General features: G+C 37.9%; 1 protein-coding gene and 1 long non-coding RNA gene across 12 annotated transcripts in view; one reads left to right on the top strand and one right to left on the bottom strand.

Moving 5' to 3' along the window:
• LINGO2 (leucine rich repeat and Ig domain containing 2) overlaps window positions 1-19,038 on the top strand; it is a 1,279,451-nt gene that overhangs the window by 1,219,886 nt on the left and 40,527 nt on the right. The window lies entirely within an intron of this gene.
• The window catches only part of LOC103793494 (uncharacterized), a 29,133-nt gene continuing 27,647 nt past the window's right edge, over window positions 17,553-19,038 (bottom strand). The window contains exon 3 of the long non-coding RNA XR_004741326.3: window positions 17,553-17,797. This is a non-coding gene — a long non-coding RNA (uncharacterized LOC103793494). The remainder of the gene's footprint in view (window positions 17,798-19,038) is intronic.

Raw genomic sequence — 19,038 nt, 5'->3', positions numbered from 1 at the left:
TTTATTCTTCAATTGCTCTTGCTATAACTTCTAGTACTATGTTGAATAAAAGTGGTGAAATTGGGCATCCTTGTCTTGTTCCAAATCTTAAAGGAAAGGTTTTCAATTTTTCCTCATTCAGTATGATATGTATTTGTCATACATGGTCTTTATTGTTTAGAGGTATATTACTTCTCAATTTATAGTCAATTTTTTGAAAGTTTTTACCATGCAGTGAGGTTAAATTTAGTCAAATGCTTTTTTGGCATATATTGAAATGATCAAATGATCATATGGCTTCTGTCCTTAATTCTGCTAATGTGATTAACCATCCTTACATCTCTGGGGTAAATCCCACCAGATGATGGTGACTGATCTTTTTAATGTGCTGTTCAATTTGGTTTTCTAATATTTTGTTTAGGATTTTTGTGTTGATCAGGGATATTGATATGTAACGTTTTTGTTGTTTGTCTTTGTCTGGTTTAGAATCAGGGTAAAGGTGGCCTCACAGAATGAGTTTAGAAGTATTTCTGCTTTTTAAATTGTTTGTAACAGTTTGAGTAGAGTTAGTATTAGGCCCTCTTTAAATATTTGGTAGAATTCAGCAGTGATGCCATCAGGGCCTGGGCTTTTTTATGATGGGAGACTTTTTATTACCATTTCCATCTCATCATTCATTATTGGTCTTTTCAGATTTACTATTTCTTTATGGTTCAATCTTAGTAGATTGTATGTGTTTAAGAATTTATCCATTTCTTCTTCTTTGTATTTCTGTGGTATCAGTTATAATGTCTCCTTTTTTGTCTTTGATTTCATTACAGGAAGCGCAAGAATCCTGGTTCTTAGTGTTAGTGGGAGAAAGTATTATGCCAAGTGACTAATTTAGCAAAAAAAAAAAAAAAAAAAAGAATTTATTATTGAAGGAAAATAGAGATCAGAGAGTTTATTAAGAGAAACAGCACATTCTGAAAAGATAAGACAAAGCAAGCTGCTTAAGTGAGTGGGCCAGCAGCACCCTGAGAGTTCTGAATTGAGGTTTCATGATGTCAGTCCTTCCTTAAGTCCCCTATTTCTCTCCCCACCATTCTCCTGCCTAGTCCCTGCCTCAGGCTTGTGGTTACTATTAGTTGGTACACCTGTGTGGGCCAATGTTGAATATGAATGGTTCCTGCATTACCTCTTAGAAATGTCTTCTTTGTCTTTTGCCCCTCCTTAGGCATGCATCTAACTACATTCTGACAGGTTAAATGAAGAGTGAATTATTACTGGGCTTCTTAACGGGCATTCTTTTCTGCCTACGTATTTCCCCTCCTCCTATCCAGTTTACCTATTGTGGTGCTCCCTGGGGTGTGAGATTTCTCTGACCTCCCTTTTCTCAGGGGCTCCCCCCTCCTGCTCATGTCTAGCTATCTGCCTACTCTAACCATTTTATTTACATGGTTCTTTTCTCATTTTTCTTAGTCCAGTTAAATGTTTGTCAATTTTGTTTAACTTCATTTAAAAATCAAATTTTCATTTTGTTGATTTTTTTTTAGTTTCAATTTTATTTATTTCTGCTTTGATCTTTATTATTTCTTTCATTCTACTAATTTTGAGTTTGGCTTGTTCTTGCTTTTCTAGTTCTTTGAGGTCCATTGTTAGGATATTTATTTGAAGTCTTTCTACTTTTTGATGTGGTCATTTATTGCTATAAATGTCCCTTTTAGTACTATTTTTTCTGTATCCCATAAGTTCTAGTATGTTGTATTTCCATTTTAATTTGTCTCAAGAAATTTTCTAATTTCCTTCTTAATTTCTTTATCGACTCATTGTTTGTTCAGGAGTATGTTGGTTAATTTCCATATTTTTTTGTACAGATTCCAGAGTTCCTCTTGTTACTGATTTTTAGTTTTATTCCACTGTGATCAGGAAAGACACATAATAATATTTTGATTTTTTTTAATTTGTTGAGAATTGTTTTGCAGCCTAACATATGGTTTATACTGCAAAATGTTCCATGTGCTCATGAGAAGAATGCATATTCAGAAGCCGCTGGATAAAATGCTGAATGTCAGTTTGATTCAATTGCTTGTATGTTTGCAGCCATTTTCTAGGTACTAGGGATAAGTGGTACTAGGGATAAGATTACCTTTCTTTAAGCAATTTATAATTAAGTAAAGAAGTGAAGACTAGAACACATAAACATTTAGACACTAATAAATGACCAATTATTAACCTAGGTTTAAAGAGGCAGGCATTAAAAAAAGAGGAAAATATATCCATTTAAGATTGTTTTTGACAGAAACAATTTCATAAGAAAGTTGTGGCTGGATATGGACTTTTGTGTGTATATGTGACAGGGTCTCACTCTGTTGCCCAGGCTGGAAGGCTGGAGTACGTGGTATGATCATGACCACCTCCTGGGCTCAAGCTTTCCTCCCACCTCAGCCTCCCAATATGTTGGGATTACAGGCATGAGACACCATGTCCAGCCTAGACTTTATTGACAGATGGGATTTCAACAGATTGAAGAGTTCATATGGATATTGTTGTTCATGAAAAACCAACAATAATACTAAAATTATCCATAATCCAACTTCAAAATATGACCTCGACAAAGAAAAGCTATTTCTTAACTTTGGATACATGTGAAATGGCAACGAAAAAGAGGGGAGAAAATCACTAATTTAATATATGACATGAAATAACTCTAAGTTGAACTGCAATTTGAATGCTAACCTCACCAAACTCCATAAAATTAGATAAATGTTAACATCACCTGAGAAATTAGCATTATTAGTCGATGAATATTTTGCATTAACTATGGGCAAGTGCTTAATGATTTTTATCCAGACAGTTATTGATTCTACAGTTGACTTCCTATCTAATGACAACATTTCCTAGTTAATACAAGAAAAAACCTCCCATAATTCTCACAAGTGGCCTTTTCAGAGGTGTTGGGATTGATCTGCTCATCAGTTTCATGTGTCTCTGTATAGAAAGTCTGTCAGTTTCCTTTTGTGTCTCTTATTAGTTTGGCAAGATCCATTTTATTAGTGATGCTTCACACAAGGCACCATTTACTTAGTTAATGTTCCCTCACCAAACTTACATTTATTACAAAAATAAAGATAAGGAAAAAATAGAAAATCAACCAGAAATCCACCACCTTAACATAACTTCACTTTCCCCCACTGCTTCCTAATGTTTGTCGCAGTGCATGTATAATGTGTTCATAGTACTGGTACAATTTTATTTTTTCAGTGTATATTATGAAATTATTTTTGTATTGATCACGCCCTCCTCTATTCTCCCATACCATCCTAGTCTCACCTTATGATAACATTTACTGCATTATATAACTACTTTAGTTTTTTTCTTTTGCTTTTTTCCCTTACCTATGAGAATATTTCCATACAGATATAGTTTTCTTTGCCTCTGCTGTAGCAACTTGCATAGGATATGGCACTTAGACTCATTAAATAATTCTTGAATAATTTGATGTAAGTGCATATATTACATTGAACCAACACGTCATGATTTACGTAGCCATTGTGTTTATGGCTGAGATTTAAATGGTTTTCAATCATTTTGCACCGATCCACTGCTCTTCTTGGGATTAGTATTCAAATGTTAGAAAATATAAGGATTTAAGCACATATATATAAAGTCAAAGTGTTATCAATAATAGGCTAGGGCAAAGGACAGAAGAGGTATTTTCAGTGAAAATTCATCAAATGGTGAGTTATTTGGGGGCCGCAGACTGCAGTGTGTCATTAATACCTTTGCCCAGAACCTGACAGAAGCAGAAAAGTTGGAGAAATCTGTCCGAATACCCAGAGTGGTAATTTCCCATAGTCAGGGTTTGGGTTTAGGTAGAGATAGAAGTGAAAATGAGTGTATGATGTTGGTGATAACTAGAATCTTGTGGAAATTGAGAGACAGGTGAAAGCAGATGAGATCAAAGGTACATTTTTTTTTAATGTAAGGCAGCTCAGCTAGTGACAGGCATTGAAACATACAATATTTTAATATGACTGTCTATTTCTCACAAAATAATGCAAACACCTACCAGGACTTCCTCTAACATAAAGAAAATAATGCGTATTTCTCACTTTTTGCCTTCTAAAATGTTCTATCCACAGGAATCCTATGAGATGGGAGAGACAGCTAGTGGCAGTGGCTGCCAAAGGTCGTTGTATGGCCCCTATGTTTGCACAATCAATATTATAGTTGTGTTTCTGTGTTCAAAGTTGCCCTTGACATTGTCAGCTCCTCTTTCTGTCTGTATCCTTTTCAGGGTAACCACCTCCAATGTTCTAAAAGTAAGGATGCCTTGACACCCAGCATCTGCCAGGTCTTGAGAGAACTGTGCTAATTATGGCTGCCACTACAGAGCCCTAGTGAAGCTCTGAACTATCTTTGTTTTGAGTTATCATCTGAACACAGATCACGAGGGCTTATGGAATCACCTTGAAAGGTCACCTATCCACTTGCTTGCTCTGAGGTAAAAAGACAAAGCCACAAGCAAATCCTCCCAGAGAGAGAAATTACTCTGTCTCTAAGCTCTTCTGAGAAGGCTACAGACGCCCTCAGTAACTCACCTCAGTATAGAAAAGTCCTTTGCTGTTGTTACTGTTCATTGTGTTCAACCAGATTCCTATGTAGTGCTGTGAGTGCCTGAATCTAAGTGCTTTGAGAAAGAACAGAGATAAGAATAATCATTAAGGTTTGTATTCTTTTTCCTTGATTTTTGATGCTGCCATTTTCAGAGTACCATTTCCTTTTTTGTTGGCTTCTTTGTATAGTGTAAGGTTTGTCTGTGATGGCCCTGTCCTGCCCAGCTGTATTTAGTAAGATGCAGGCTGAGAGAGGCTGCCTAACCGTGGAAAATGGCCCTTTACACCAGAGATGCTGAACTCCCTGGTTTCTTCAGGAGAGCAAGTTCAGCTCTGCTTTTAGGCACGCTGGGGAAAATGGATGCCTGATAGCATATTAGTGTGGGATGCCTGTTTTCATGGCACCCTTAATGACTTCTTCCTACAGGGAGCAAAGCCCTTGATGCCTGTTTGGCAGAGATGATGTCATATATCAGAGTGGTTAATCACATGGACTTTGTGTTAGGCAGAGCTGGGTTTTCATTCTGACTCTTCTACTTACATTGGTTAACAAATACAACCACTGAATGCCATAATCTCCTCTACTGTGAAATCAGGATATAATTTTTTTCTCCTCACAAGAGTGTTAAAAAGACTCATTTTGATATTATACATAAAGTGTTTAGCATGGTTCCTGTAACACAGTAAGTGGTAGTTTATTCTGAGTTTTTCTTTCTTTAATGCCTTTGTTCCGTTTTTAAAATTGACTACTTCATATATTGTATTCCATCGGCTAGAAGCTTCAGTGGGTAAAGTTCTCTATTGAAGTGAAAAAAAAAATAGGGAGATTGAGACCATTGATGTGATGCTTTTTGCAGAGATACTGAAGCACAGCAACATTTCTAAAATATATCCAATGTGCTGAGGTACATAAGCCATTGTGTCTGTCCTCTATCTGTTCAAATGAGAGTTCTGTATATATTACCATCAATCAGAAACAGATATTTAATCAGTCAGAAACCACTCGTGGCAAAGCAACATTAGCTGTGATGCCTGCCTTCAAGGAATGCTCATTCTATTATGTTGAGTCTTGATGAACTGCTATTTTTGTTGGTCAAAAATGGTAGAATATTGGCAATTTCATAAGATTCAGCCTAACACTTGGACAATGTATGTGGGAAAAGATCAGTAAGAATAAAGGAGGCAGTGCTTCTTGCTGAAGGAGAATGATTTAATACTAACAAATCATTCAAAGGAATGATTGCTTAGTACGTAGTAGAGCAATAGAGAATGATTCATGCTGACCTGGGACTTGACTGAGGTTTCTAGAGCTGGGACCACTTCTCATTCCTCCTCTCTTCTTTTTCCTTCTTTTCAGCTTTCCAACTATTAAGAACACAGAACAGTCTTAGGGGGAAGAGGAAAAGACTTGAAATCATAAAACCTGAGTTCACATCCCAGTTCTACAACTTTCTTGCATGAACTTTGTCATTTAACTTTTCCAAGTTTCTGTTTCTTCATTTTCCCTAAATAAGAAAAATAACCAGTCTTGTTGGGGTAAGAACTAAATGGGTCAATGTGTTATTAAAGTGTGTAGCACTGTGTTTAACTCATAGTCATCCATGTTCTTTTGTTCTGAACATAGGTCTTTGGTTCCAGCTGTGCATAATCATCATGCAGTTGCTATGTATATGATGAGGATAACGGCTTTCTGGATTGGCCTCTTGTCTGCTTGAAGCATTTCATCCCCTTCCGCCTGCCAGAACCTTCCACTCATGATGTAGTTCCTTCTATAGTTTCTTCCATATTTTCTGTATTCCTGCACACACACACGTGCACACACACACACGGGGGAGGGGGAGAGCATTCACTCTGTCATTCTTAAATAAGTACTTCTTGAACACAAACTGTGTGCTTTGAAGATGAGGCAATGACTAGGATAAAATCCCCATCTGAATGGATCTTATATTGTGTTGGGAAACTATGCAATCAAAAGTGAACAAATCAGCATACGATAAAATTCCAGGTAATGACAGAGGCTTTGAATAACAATAAATCACAGGACTAGCAAAGGATGATAAGAAAACCCTTGATAGGAATGCTGAACTTAGTGAAAGAACAAGCCATGCCAAGACCTGGGTTAGAGCTTTCCAGGGAGAAAGAAGAGGGATTGCAGATCTCTTAAGACAGGAAAGATTTGGACAAGTTTCAAAACTATCAATAAAGCTGAGTGACCTGACTGCTCTGATTGCTGTATGGAAAACGGAAGTCTCAGGTTGGTGAGCAAAGGTAGAGGAAGGAGACCGAGAGGCTACTGCAGTCATTCAAGGAAGAGATAATTATGGTGTGAACGAGGGTGGTAGCAGAAGAAGTGGTAAGAAATGGAGTCTCGGTTTTTTTCTTTTTTAGGTTGAAGCAGTCAATCAAGTTGCTGACTAATAGGATGAGGGTGGTATGAGAAGTGAGAAATCAAGGATAGCTGCTGACTTGCTCTAAGCAACTGAATGAACAGTGGTGCCAGTTACAGAGATAGGAAGAGGAGAGACAGAACAGTTCATAGGGAGGTCAGATGAGCAGTAATTCTAGTTATAAAGATAGGAATGAAGAACAGGTTTATGGGAAGGTCAATTTGGTTTGGAATTTTTTTGTGTGAATCTGGGGTTTTTTAAATACATATTCAAAGAGTCATAAATGAATCTAGGTACTTGATTCCATTTAAGTGGAATTTTAGGGCTCCCTGTGATTTTATTGGATCCTTCCAAGGCCACAGTCTGAGAAACCTAATAGCTTTCAATTACGAGGCCAGGGAGTTGCCTACATATACAACCTCACTTCTCCCATAGTCACAAACAGTTGACCATTTAAGTGAGATGGAGTGAATGCTTTACTTTGGCATATAAAGCTAATGACTTCAAACCAAATGAATTGTTTATTTAATCTAGAGCTATTATATCAGGTATTTGGGATATGGTACTTATAAAGCTAGAATTGGAGATCTAACCGATACTTAAAGCCTCTGGCCTTTGAGGTCAGCTAAACACATTGGCACATACCTGTGTTCCCAGCTACTGAAGAGGCTGAGCCTGGGGGATCACTTGAGCCCCGGAGTTTGAGCCCAGCCTGGGTAACATAGTGAGAACCTGTCTCAGGAAGGGATAGAAGGAGGAAAGAAGCAAGGAAGCAAAAGGAAGGAAAGAAGGAAAGGAGAGAGGGAGGGAAATATCCTGACTAGAGACATATTTAGCCACCTTGCAAATGTTTATCATGCAGATTCAAAACTAATAGCTACTTAGTAAGCATATCTGCTATGAGAGAAATTTTGTCATTTTAGAAGTCATCCTCAACCCCTCAAAAAAAATCCCCCCCCAAAAAACCCCCAACCTTAAGGCTGGTTTTTAAGCTTCATTTTGTTGAATAGTTAACTGAGATGTATCAAGGCTAACAATTGCCGAAGCTCACAAAAAAAGTTCGACCAAAAGTGAAATGGAGTGAAAAGTGAGCATTACTATTCTCCATGCTATCTTTATACGAAATAGCCCAAGAAGCAGGTCTTGCTGACTCTGAGTTGAGGAAGTGATGTGCAGGGAGCCAGCCCTCTTTTATGCTCTTCATCCTCTTGGATGGGAGAAGAACATCCCTAAAAAGATGCCACGTACTTTTTCCTTTCTGCATAACCCACCTTTCTTGAGCTCCTCTGGCCAGTCTTAAGCATCATGTCACAAATGACCTCTACCATGTTGATTTTGGAATGTATACCTCTACATCTTTAGGAAAGTAGTTTTAGAGACTTTGTGGATGAAGTGCTGAAGGAGGGATGAGCACTTTCCTTGATAATCCAGCCGTGGTCTATTTGCACCTATTTCCCTCAAAGTCAAATGTGCAGTCCCTTTCTTTCCTGTGCATTCTCACACAAGAGCAGAGAGAGGCTGTCAGTTTTTCTGGTCTAACACAGACCCTTAGTAAATATTGCAGAATGAATAAATGCTACTAGAAAGCCCCACTCCTAAACACCCTGCTCCTCAATGGTGCCCAAACTCTGCGTATATAACCCGACAGTACTAACTTCACTCTGTAATGGCTGTGGACAGCTTACCTCCTCTTGCCCCTCCTCCTGCTTCCACGAGTCGCGGGTGCTGATTTTAAAACTACTCAGTCCCTTTGCCTTGTTATTTCTTAGTTTTGTTTTTTCTTTTTTTGTTTTGTTTAAAGATGTCCTAAAGATTAGCTGATATGTGTGTATGTGCGTGTGGTGGGTTTGGGGTTGCGGTCACTGGAAAATGTCACATGGGGTAATGGGCCATCTTCTTCTGTCTCTTTTCTGTCTTCTCTGGCTGCATTTTTTTCCTCCTGTTGCCCCACCAGAAGCCAGCTCCACCCCAAGGTTTATAAGCAAGAATTCTGCCTAAACAAACCAGTTTCCTCAGGGTCTTGCCATCTACCACCCAGAAAAAAATACTTTCCCCAACAAGGCAGTTTCCTTTCTAAAAGGAATTTCTGAGAATAACATTGTCTCTTCTTTGTTATAAATGTGATTGTGAGAGTTTTCCAGTGAGAAGTGTCTTGGGTTGGAGAGGAAATTGAAAATCCTCAGTTCCAGTCCATCAGAATGACAAAATAACAAGTTCAGTTTGATTTTACCATCAACCTCTCACCATTGCAATTTTCGCCTCACTGGAATCTGTCTGCACTTGATATCTCATTCACCTTTCTTCTGTTCTGCTGGCTGGAATATTCAGGATGGCCTGGGAAGTGTTGGGAAATTTCAAGGAGATTTCGTTTTTCAGGCTGTTTTTTTTTTCTCTCAGTCAATAGAATCATAGTAATAATCATCATAGAAGAAATAGTAATAAACACTTATTGAAAACCATAAACATTTACCACCTACTATATGCCTTATCTTGTACTAAACTTTTTCTTGTGTTTTGCTAGTTACTATCAACAATCCCCCTAAAAATTAGTTATTATCCTCAAATTATACAGATGAGAAAACAAAGACTCCGGAAGTTGGTATTATGTATTTACTCAAAGATGTACTGCTAAACTGTTCAAACCGGCATTCCAGCCAAGGGCTCCTGAGTCCAATGCCTTATCTGAATATGAGAACAAGAAGGGAAAACTGGGGCTATTCTAACCGTTTATGTTGGATGCATACTATAAATTTTATGTTTGATGCCTTGTTGTGGAGCTGCTAAATTTGAAATACTATTTGGATTGACTACAATTATTACACTTTCACATCAAAGCAGATTCAGAACCAAAAAAAGGTGGAAGAAAAAATACATGTATATGCATGAGGCACATGGTTGATGTGTTATGACACTCATCTTGAAAAGTGAGAAACTTCTGGTAGACACACCCTCTCTCCTCATTCAGAAAGAAGAATGTCATAACAGTTCTGTTGTCTCATTTCCACATATTTATATCACACCTAAACTGTTAAAATAATTCACAGTCAAAAGAGAAACATGTCTAATTTCTTTTTTCAAAACAGAAGTGCTTACTGCAGTTCAACCTCTTCCCTTAAAACTCCATTGTTTACATTATTTACTTTATTATTAAATGCCCTATTCCCTTTTCCTGCCTAAAATAATACTGTGATAATTACAACTTTGTGACCTTGGGCAAGTCATTTAAACTCTAAATCTGTCCTCATTTATAAAATGGAGATACTAATGTCACCACATAGGGTGTTATAAAGATTTTTTTTAGAAATAGATGATGAATATAAACTCATTATCACATGGTAGATCTCAGTAAAAGCCAATCTCCCTTACCCTACTCTGCTTCTAGTATTCTAAAGATCAAGAGCCAGCTATGACCCCTACTCCAGAGCTAGGAACACCAAAAGTTAATTAAATATTACATTGAGTTTGTCAGTGATCTACAGTTGAATTCCATCTCCATAACCTGTATAAGAGCAGTGCTCTTTGTATAGTCCTTCAGACCACAATCCAAAGCCCAGAGCTCAGGTCATAAATAACAGCAGCTGTGTTTTCCCTTCTAACTCAGAGCTTTGAAGGAAGTTTTGAAGTAGGTATTTGTACTTCACAAGACAGTGTTCAGAAGACCCAATTCCATTGCTGATACCATTTTCCCACTAGATTTCAACCAGTTGAGCTATAGCTCACTGCTCACCTGTTAAACCCTGGTTGGTTCTCACATGCGAGATGCACTGGGAAGGTCCACGTGCAGTCTTCCACTGCTAAGATGAAGCCAATGGTTGTTGCAGGGCTCATAGATCCTCATAGATCAGTGCCAGGGCAGCTGTGCTTAAACGACTACAATCCAGGCAATCAAGAATCATTTCAAAACTACCCAAGCTAGCATTACTCAGTACTAGGAAAAGGACAACAAATCTCTGGTAATAAATCTTAAAATCTTGTTTTTCTTTTTGTTCTTCCAAGTCCACTGCCCCACACAGAATAGCTGCCTCTCTCAACCCATGAAAATTCCACAGCCCTTGTTTTTTCTTTCTTCCTGTTGTCCTCCACTCTACCGCTTTTCTATCTTTCTTCCACTGCACAGACCTAGAACTGTGCAAGACCACACCTTAGAGGACAAGAAAAGGAAGACTATGATGCAGACCTTGCCAGAAGTTTCTAGTAGAAAAGCAGGGAAAAAATTCTGGCATAACTCAAAAATAAATAACTAATATCTTGGCATATGATGGTCAAACATAAATATGTGAACCAAACCGTGGTACAAATTGCAAAAGGAATAATGAAATCTGGTCAGGGAAAGTACCAAATTGGAAGTTTGAAGTTTTGTTCTCATTTTTTTTGTGCTACCAGTTAGATTTATGAACTTTGAACAGTGATTTTTACCTCTCTGATTCTTTACTTGCTTTCTTTTATTAATATAGAAATCAAGGCTTTTCATAATAAAATGGAAGGACTGATGTAAGGTCACACAGCTGGTGTGTAGGCAGGATGGCTCTAGGAAAGTATCATGTCTTTTTTATGCTTTTGCATCTCTGGTAACCACCAACAGAGGGCCTGGCACATGGTAGGAATTCAATGACTTTTCAATAAATGATGATTTGTACCTGTGTTTTCCAAATCCAGGGTCAATGCCCTGTATCCAACTTGGTGTCTCACTTCCTCATTGCGCCATCTACTTCATATGATTGATGAGAACTTAGAGTCTGTGTATTTATGATACAGAACACCAGTCTACCCCAGTCTCACTGTCTTTATGGCAGTAACACCTCTACCATTAACGAATGCTTTTTATGTAAGCATATAAATTCGTAGAGCTTCTAAGATGCAGGCATTTCCCATAACTAGATGGCAAAATTTGTACCCATTGCTCTGAAATTATTTCTTCAATTTCTGAGACATAAAATGTTGTATGTATAAAATCATTAATCGTTAGATTCTGATTTATGAAAATATTTCAAGGGCTACTTGAATGAATTTAATAGGAAATTATCATTTTTCCAAATTATGTGTTTTTATGTGTTCAGTTCATTGTGGTGAGAGGCAAGGTGACTGGGCGCTATAAGTAGGAAAGACAGAGTATGTTTTGTGTGCTACATCTACAGTGGATTGATGACATGTATATAGCACTTTACAGTTTGTAAATGTATGTAAAGCACTTTGCATACATTTCCTCATTAACACTTCTCAACCATCCTGTAGGGTTTATTATTAACCACTTTACTAATAGGAAGCTGAGGCTAAGTAAGCATCATTGAAGTGACTTGTCATCCAAGATCACAAAGCTATGGCTAAGATTCATATCCAGGTTCTCTGCTCTCAACACGAATCATGAACCAGGAGAACAGAGTACTTCAGAGAAGAATCTCTTTCATCAGATTACTCAGGATTAACATCACAGTTTTGCTAATTATTAGCAGTGTGAGCTAAATAAGGCAAGTTACTTAACCTTTATATGCCTCAGCTTCCCATTCACAAAATGGGATGAGGATAGAACCTACCAGATATGGTTATTGAGGGAATTCAGGAATGCATGTGAAATTGTTAGAAGCTGGTATGTAGGACACAGTAAGTATTAGTTCCTGTGTGTTTTTCTGTATTCACATGCATGCAAATGTATGTGTATATATGTATGTTTATGTGTGTTTACACCGAACTGTTTCTCCCATTTTTGGAAGTCTCTCACACATTTACTTCTGAAGTATATTTCATTTGCTTTATACAAAAGAGCCTATTCCTAGTTTCTGCCTAATGATAAAATATGTGTAGTGTATTTATGAGGCAATTGAGAGCATGCATCCGACCATCCATTTGGGAAAAGGGTCCCAATGTGTATCAGAGGAACAGAGACAAACCTCTGACCTCTGACGTAATCTTCATTACAATGCTTCTCAGATGAAATTCCTATGCTTCAGGAGCTGATTGCCACAGTAACCCTGCAGCCAATTGAACATAATTCAGGCTGTAATTTGAAAATTTCATGCAGGAAGCAAAAGTCAGTTTTCACTGAGACACTGTAGAGTAAACACAAGACAAGAGCTTGGTGTCTGCCCTATGCATGAAGCATGGAATCAGGTGGTGTGGCTTTTGAAATCTTCCCTAGTCAATTTTATTGATTAAACCTCAAACTATCTAACCTGGTGTGTGTTGCTTGGATGTCTAAAATCAGCCTTTGAACAAAATGAGAAAACGATATCCAAATAGGGAGTAGAAAACTTCAAAATACTATTGTATTTGAACTATAGTTTCTAAAAATCAAGGGCACAGTCTCAGAAGGCTTTAGGGTCACATGCGCTAAATCCTATCACTTGACTTTGAGGTGCCAGGTTTGACTCTCTGGCCCTTCACTAATCTAGATGGACATGAGGATCTGCTCTCTGAATAAGAGGGGGCAGAGATCTTCTCTCAGGAGCAGCCCTTAGATTCTCCTGGGTGGGTTACAACAGTTCCTGGACTGCTGGTACAGGTACATTTTTTTTTCCATCCTCATCATTTATCCTTTCATATCATCTCCATTCAAGCAAAGCTGTCCTTCAAAATAACCCTCATTCTGCCACTGGGAAACAGTGTGGGGTTGCCGAAATAACACGAACTTTAGTGTTGAAGAAAACTAGATCTATTTGAGTCCATGTTTTGCTTTTTATTATCTGGGTGATAAGGGGAAAGTTATGTAGCCGCTTTCTGCCTCAATTTTCTTATCTGTAAATGAAGATAATATTATCTTACAATGTTGTTAAGAGGACTAGGTGAGATAAAACATGGGAAAGTGTTTGGCACATAATGGATATTTAAATGTTAATTCAGAGAGAGACAGAAACAGACGGCAGGAGTATTAACTGGCTTTTGGAAAAAGTGGAACTTCTGGAAAAATACAGATGGGTGTCTGACTTGTTAATAAAATTTTAATTTGACTGAGATCAATGAAAAGCCCCATGTGTTGAGTGCAGATACATACTCATCAGCAATCCCAAGGAAAATCCATCAGCGTTATTTCCTTTCATTAAAGAGCAATATCAATATTGAACAACTCTCCTAACTGACCTGTGGTTTGCTTTCATGCATTAAATTTCTGTTCTGCACATAGGGCATAAATCTTCAAATTGCCTTTAGTTCATAATTCATTATATCACATTAGAAACTAAGCATGAACACAGGGTCCTCAGCAAGGAAAAAGTACCACTTAAGAAGCACTTCTTCTATTGCCTTATCCCCTCAAGCTGCCTGAGCTTCACAGATGACCTGTGCAAGGGCTAAGGGAATATCCTCACTCATCCCAGATAGGTCAACCTCTCCAACATGAAATCAAACCATCTGCATGGCAAGGTCAAGGAGCAGTCCCTTCACTGAGGACCAGAAATGAATAGCATACCAACTAATGAAAAGAGAATATTAGGCCTGATGACACAAGAAGGGCTGGGAAAATGCCAGGGCAAACATCTGCTTAATAAAGATAGTTGAAGACATGCTAATCATCTTGTTAGCAGTTGTCAAAACATTGAAGATATTCCCTTTAAAGGCAATAGCAATATATTCTACCTTCTAAACTTGGAAGCACTCAATAAATAAATGTATAACACTGGATGGCCAGAAGCGTGCACAGTTTGCCTCCAATTGCTGTACCTTACCATGTTTTTTGGAAAGTTCTCCTATGAGGTTCTCAGATTTAATCTGCAAAATGCATTATTAATTAAAGATTTTCTAACCGGTTTATTACCAGATAATTGAATGAATGAATGGCATAGAAAGACACTTAACATCTTGCAAGTTTGAGGGCCTTACAGCTAAAGCTGTGTCTTTACTGATCTGTGATTCAGACTGTCTTCATTATTATACATTATTTTATTCCTCCTGTCTGAATAGGATCCTTCCTTTGCACATTTCCTTCTCAGTATCAAGGCAAAATTCTTGCCTCCAAGTGAGGTACCCAACTAAAGCACTCTGAACAACAGTGTTGGAAATAGTTAACAATGTACCTCAAGTCCTGTCCCCTTCATGTGTCAACAGGATGGGACGGAATCCAACCTCCATAATAGGTGAGAGATGGTGACTACCCACGTGAGATACGATTCTTCCTCCTCCTCAGTTTTATGGACAGAAAGTGACACTGGTTTTTCTCGGTTACCATTTACATTAAGGGTTTGGTTTGCTTCATTCTGAGAAAGAACTAATTTTTTTTCTTTGAAAGTCTTGTCCTTTCATATGCAATAATAGTGTTTTTCCATTTCTTGTAACAAGAAATCTTTCCTTTCATCATTGGCATTGGTATCAAAGGATCACAGTGGAATGCTCTTCCAAATTACAGTGACATTGCAGGAGTAAACTAGACGGGAAGTAAATATAGAATTCTGCTTTATGTAAAGGTTAAATACTTTCTCAAACCTCCATTTTATTTTCCTTTTTCATTCAGGTAGATTACTAGCAGGAGGAGAATATTAAACAGTATAAAATATAATTTGCAGAATAATGTAAAAACAACTTTGTTAAGATTATTTAATGATATATATTTACACACACAATTATTTAATTCCAGAGGCTACCCAATTTGATTACTTTAGATCTGTATGAAAAAACGGAGAGCTGACTGCCTCTGGATCAGCAAGTGAAGCAGTGACCAGGAGTATACCAACCCTAGGCCTTTCCATGTAACTGAATTTTCTTCCCATACATGTTAAGCTCATAGCAAACCAAACAAGGTAAAAGAGATTAGTAACTGAGGACCGATAAGATGCAAGTCCAGATGGAAAATCCTGGTACAAGCGCTGCCAGTACCCCTGCATTGCTGATTGATCTGATCCTCCCTTTTTTGTGAGCCCACACACCGAGCCTTAGATGTCATCTCAACCCATGGCTTCAGGTGGCCATTCCCACTGATTATAGTTCACAGCTCACAATGTAAAGCATATTTTCTATTTCTGGTTTAGCAATTAAGTATATGGGGTTCAGAAAGGGATTGACCAATGTTCAAATTCCAATTCTAACACTGACTAACTGTATGACCTTACATAAGTGACTTAATTTTTCTGAGCCTGAATTCTTCTATAAAACAGAGATAACTCTATTTTTCTCCCAGGTTGTTAGACAGTATGTGTAAAGTGCTTAGCACAGTGCTCAGCACATTGTAAGTTCTCAATCAGTGTTATCAATCCAGTGGTCCAATAGAATCAATAACTTTTCTGTATTTTCCATTTTTCAACATCCAACATGTGGGGGGGTAGTTTTATAGAGCTATCTGATAGTGTCTTAGGCCGTGGTGCTAGATTCTATATTAAAGGTAAGTATAAACTGGTCTAGGAGAGACCTGTCTTAGTCTGTTCAGGCTACAGAATACCATAGACTAGGTGGCTGGTAAACAACAGAAATTTCTTTCTCACAGTTCTGGAGAGTAGGAAGGACATCATGAAGGCACCAATAAATCTGGTGTCTGGTAAACCCCACTTCCTTGTTCATAGACAGCGTCTTCTCAGTGTCCTCACATGGTGGAAAGGGTTGAGGGAGCTTTCTGGGATCCCTTTTATAAGGGCACTAAATCCATTCATTAGGACCCTCATGACCTAAACACCTCTCAAAGGCTCTGTCTCCAAAGGCCATTGTATTGAGGGTCAGGATTTAACATGTAAATTTTGCAGTAATGGAAACATTCTCTATAGCAAGACCCCATTTAGACATAAATCTAGGTATTGTAATCTGTTTGATCCATTTTCAGCCAGGTGCTCAGTGTCCCTTCAAACATCTGGAATTGCAAGTTCAGCTAAAGATGGCTCATTTAGAGTCTAAAGAAGGTGGAAAGTTTTTAGATTTCAGGATAGAATCACTGTCAAAGTTGATTCTGGAGCTGAAGTATTCTTACATTTCATCCCAGGAGCAAAGCCTGCAAAGAACAAAAAGAACCCATACAGTATAAGCAAGTCCGAGAGGCTCTTTTATTGGAAGTCCTTTCCAGGGATACCATTCAGCAAGAGGGAGCTAAGGGCAGTCAAGCACACACTCAGCTAAACCAAAAGTGATATTTTCACTGAAGCCTACTGGGGCTTGTTTGCAGAGCCAGAATCTGGGATAAACAGCTGGCCACATCTCTCAATGCCTAGCCTCAGCAGTTACTCAATATGAGATCTGCTTCTTTCCTATTAAAAATCAAAACAGTTGCAGTCACTCTTTGACATGAATTATTTCTTGTTTTCTCTTCTGTTTTGTTTTTTCTGGAAAACACTGTGGCAATGTGAGGTTGTCAGACAGCACTGGATAGTGACATATTCAGGCTCCCATGTGATGGGGGAGAATCGTTTAGAGATCACTTTAAATATTTCACTAACACAGCAGTAAATATTTAAAACACGTATAGTGATAGTGCTGCTGTTTAGTACACTCACACTCCTTTTTTATTTCCAATAAAACTTGTCTTCTGAGGATATGCAGTCAAGAGCTCTCCCTAAAATATTATCATTTGTAATAGATGCTTCTGAATAGATTATTTTTATTTATACTAGTAGTCAGGGAGTCGTGGTAACCTGGGGAAGTGCAAAAAGCAAAAAGTAATTTTCTTTTGAAGCAATAAGGATAAGCCCCCCCTCGCTCCCCCCCATACACATATACTCTTCAGTGCCCTTCGAGCTCTCTATCACATGAAGTAATTAATTAGTCATCCAAAAAGATGTGAATATTCCCAGCAGTGGAAACCTTCTTGGTTGTCTGGGAGGTTTAATTCTCAGATACGTCCCATTAGGAGTTACCCTGAAATGCCTCCTCTTGTCTTCATCTCTGTGGTCTGTGATTATGAGTATCTTTTCTCTTTTCTGGTCTTCCACTCTTTGAATAAAATGTAGACAAAAGTCCAAATGTTAGCATGTTGCCTAGAGTCTATTTTCATGAATATTGCATAATTATCGAGAGATAGCATCTTATGAATTTTCAGTTGTTTGCTTTCAATTTTTTTTTTCCATTTACGTAAAAAAAGTCAACTGGAACAGAAGTCTTTGTTGCTGCCTTAGTGGAATCTTCTCACAGGCTTGCTCACAGAGATTTATGTACTTAGAAACAAACTACGATTTAAAAAAATACACAGAAGGTTCTGCAAAATATCATGGGAGTGGTCCAGCTCATTGTGTATTCTTATCACACAAATTATCCTTTTTCATCAAGGCTGACTCCTGGGCTAGCATCTACTCAACTGGAAACTCTATGAAGAATGTAACATTTATTTTGTGCCTTCTTATAACTTAATGAATCACCTTCCTAAAACTTAATTTTTAAAAAAAAATGAAAGTGAGATTTCTGAGCAGTCCCTGTTTAGAAATATTAGGCCACATAGTGCAGTGGACAAAAGTAGAGATGATGGAACCAGACTTATTACTAGACTGTGACATTGGGCACATTTTTTAAGGGCTCTGAAAATCAATTGCCTATCTATAAAACAAGGACAATAGCAGTACCTCCTTCACAGACTTGTGAGAAGTAAATGGTATGATATATAGAAAAAAATCTAGCATGATGCCTGGCATATAAATCATGGTTATTTTTTAATTATTAAGCAGTTTGCTTAATCCAGGCCATTTGGTCTCAAAAACTATAATATAGAAGGAAAAGTAAGCTCTGAACATGCCTAAGTAGAAAGAAATAATTTGATTTAGTAGTAACATAACAATTCTGTCACCCAGTAAAGAAGAAATGACTCTGGTTCAAAACTGGAAAAGAATTTAATGCCTTATGAGAACAACTCTACTTTCCTTCCCAAAAGGCTAACTTTCAGGCAGACATTTGAGGATGCTGTCCTGTGTGTGGAGGCCTAGGACCTATAAGAGTAACACTCAAACCCAGATACCAGCTTTACCTGCTCTAACAAGAGGGCAGCGACACAGGCCATGGATGAGGAAAGGAAAGCACCTCCATGTGCTGTTTTATTTAATTGCTGAAGCCATCCCTTCATTTACTTCCATCCTATGTAGGGACAGATTCACATGTGGCAATTTTACAGCCTGTGGAAAGCTAATAATAATTCAGGTAAAGTAAATGGTTTTGTTTTCTCAAGGGCATTGTAGATCAATCAAATA

This window comes from Callithrix jacchus, chromosome 1 (genome assembly GCF_049354715.1).
Source record: "Callithrix jacchus isolate 240 chromosome 1, calJac240_pri, whole genome shotgun sequence".
Taxonomy (NCBI): domain Eukaryota; kingdom Metazoa; phylum Chordata; class Mammalia; order Primates; family Cebidae; genus Callithrix; species Callithrix jacchus.
The sequence above is the reverse complement of the archived record's forward strand: the minus strand, read 5'-3'. Positions and strand labels throughout refer to the sequence as shown.